The following is a 2,975-nucleotide window of genomic DNA, read 5'->3' on the forward strand; positions in this document are numbered from 1 at the left end:
CATGCAGAAAGGTAAAGTTTTTGGTGAGCTAGAGTGTCTCCCCCTTGAGAAAATAACCCTGGTTTTCAGTACTATCTGAAGAAATCGTTTCTCTGAGGAATATAATTGATGGCGGTATATTGACCAGCGAGCATATAGTGCAGAGATCAATAGCCAGGTGACATGGTTTGAAGTCAGGCCTGTCACACCCTTTGCAGGGGGCCAATTAAATGAATATATAAATCCCTGCTTGTTCTGTATGATAATAAATGTCTTAGTGTAATTCTTCAGAAGAGGTAAAACACTTTGTAAAAATGCCTCTACTATTACACTCCCTATGAGACAATTAGCTGGCAGAGATTTTAATTGCTGTGTTGTGGATGTGGAAATAGAGGCTCGGAGATCTTAAGCAGTTTACCTAAGTCATAAGTGTGGGCTACAACAATGCAAATTAAGTTAGAAGTTTGGAAAGTAGAAAGCAACTCGATAGAATGAGAAGTCAATTTAGTTACCCAAACCTATATTAACACTGAAGTCAATGGTTTTCATTGGTTACTATGTCCCAAATTTTGCTGAATTTAGATATTAATTAACTTCATGTAATTATACAAGTTTTCAATATTTTGATAATGAGTGTAATATTAAGGAAATAGAAAGTGAAAGCCTCATTTTTTTTCTATAACTGTCAAAAATAACAGGAGTGAGTCAGGTTTCTCTCCCAATCTGTTGTATCAATATCCTGGGTTACACTGTGGACTTACTCAGTGAACCTATTATTAAAAGTAAATATTTACTTCTCCATTTGATGTTGTCTCCTTTTTTATGCAATTCTGAATATTATTTTGTTTTCCTTCTGCACTTTTCACTGCTATGCGCACCCCCCACCCCCCGCCCCTTTAAACTTTTGCTTGCACATTTTACTTCTGCTCTAGCATGGCGACATTAAACTCTAGCCACCCAGTAGCACTGCCTTTCACATCCCTTACAAAGGGGCACGCTTTCTTTGGCTGGAATGCTGCAGGTTTGGGATTTGTAGATCAGAGCCTGACTCTTAACTCAGTCCTCCAACTCTTAATATACACTTTTCATCTATACCATCCTTGACACCACACAGACATCCCATGTTGAAATCTTTTACAGAGTCTCGACCTGTCTGCTAGACTAAACAGAGACAAGGAAACAGGTAATGACAGGATTGAAACATGGTTTGGGGATCTTGGGAGGAAAAAGGAAAGTAAAAAAAAAAAATTTGATGAACAACATAGTCACCCAAGCTTGTGGTGTCTCATCAGAACCTCTCAATGTTTGGAAGTTTTCCCAAGACTTGCCCTGGTGAGACAGCAAAGACTTATTAGATCATTGTGTCTGCTTCCCCACCTGGGAAGGAAAGAGTCTTCCATACGGAGAACATATGGCTTGGTCTTAGATTAACAACAAAGAATGTCAGTTGGCAGACAGATGGAGGAGAAGCAGAGGATCATGTGAGCTTTGCTAGCCTGGACCTCACAAATGAATTAAAAAATCATATCCACTTAGTTCAGTTAAGAAAATAAACACTGGCCAACCTATGCAGGGGAAGAGGAGCTAACATTTCTTGGACACATATTACAATCTAGGCACAGTATTTTATAGATTTTTTGTGTGTAATACTCACTTCAATTGTTTTATTGTCTCCATTTTACAGATGAAGAAAATGAGGTTCTGAAATGTGGGCTCACTTTGCCCAAAGTCATACAGCGAGTAAAGGCAAAGCCCAGAGTCTCATCCAGGAGTCTGATTTGAAAGTTAATGCTTCTTAGAGGTCAGACAACATAAAAATGTTAGATAACTTTCTAGTTACTTCTTCCACTTTTAAAAAATATACATAAAGGGAATCTCTTTTTTTTTTCAAAATTGTGATATTCAATAAATTTGCTCCAGGCTGCTGCTTATATTGCTTAATTTAATGCTACTGGGTATACAGAAGTGGACTCTGAGGAATAGGAACGAGGAGGAGGATATGTAAATAGGACAGGTGAACATACTATATTATAAATGTTTGCAGCCACCCTTCCCCTTCCCCCAAAAAGAAGGAAGATTCTTTCTGTTGATTCGGGGTGAGAGTTCCCCTTTGCTGTCCAGAATCTGAGCACAGGTAGGGAGGGATTAGGTCCCTTTCCCTAAAGCACAGGGAGCAAGAATGCAATATGTGTCTGTGTCATGGAGGGAAACGGGGTGACAAAAGGTGGCGGGGGGGAGGGGGGAGTTGTGAATGTTTTTTCTTTTTCCTTCTGTACTTCTACAGGTATGGTGTTTTTATTTTTATTATATCTGCTCATATATAGGGTGGGGCAAAAGTAGGTTTACAATTGTGAGTACATGAAACATAGTTTATTCTTGTATTATTATTTATCAATTATTGATTATAATATTTTCCATACAAATACGTATAAACTTACTTTTGCCCCACTCTGTATTATTTAACTTCTGTTCATAATTCAAAACTTGAGAGGTAAAGTTGTTAGAGAGATGGTTCATGAGTTGAAGGAGAGAGAGAAGTCTTAATGCAGTGATAGGATACGTGGGGGATGGAGAGACTTATGTGAAAAGAAGACCATAAGGAGTTTACTAGTTATAAATTGGAAATCATTTTATATTTTTCAAGAGACTCCAGTAAAAACTTGAGTTTAAATCTACCATCTAAATATATATCTCATCCTTTTCTGTACTATTTCCTCTCCTTTCTTATCTTTTCTTGGTTTAATCATTTTTTTTCCTTATTCCATTTTCCCCTTCTATTAGGATTATTTTTATTATTTTAATGGATACCATTGAGTTTATCACAAGCTCTTGGGACTATTAGAATATACCTAAAATAGAGAGAAACCAAGATGGCGGCATAGGTAAACACTGGAGTTTGCTGCCTCGCACAACCACTTCAAAAATACAACTAAAAGACGGAACGGATGTCACCCAGAACCACAAGAAGGCTGGCTGAGGAGAAATTCTTCAACTAG

This window comes from Myotis lucifugus, unplaced genomic scaffold (assembly GCF_000147115.1).
Source record: "Myotis lucifugus unplaced genomic scaffold, Myoluc2.0 scaffold_0, whole genome shotgun sequence".
Lineage (NCBI taxonomy): Eukaryota > Metazoa > Chordata > Mammalia > Chiroptera > Vespertilionidae > Myotis > Myotis lucifugus.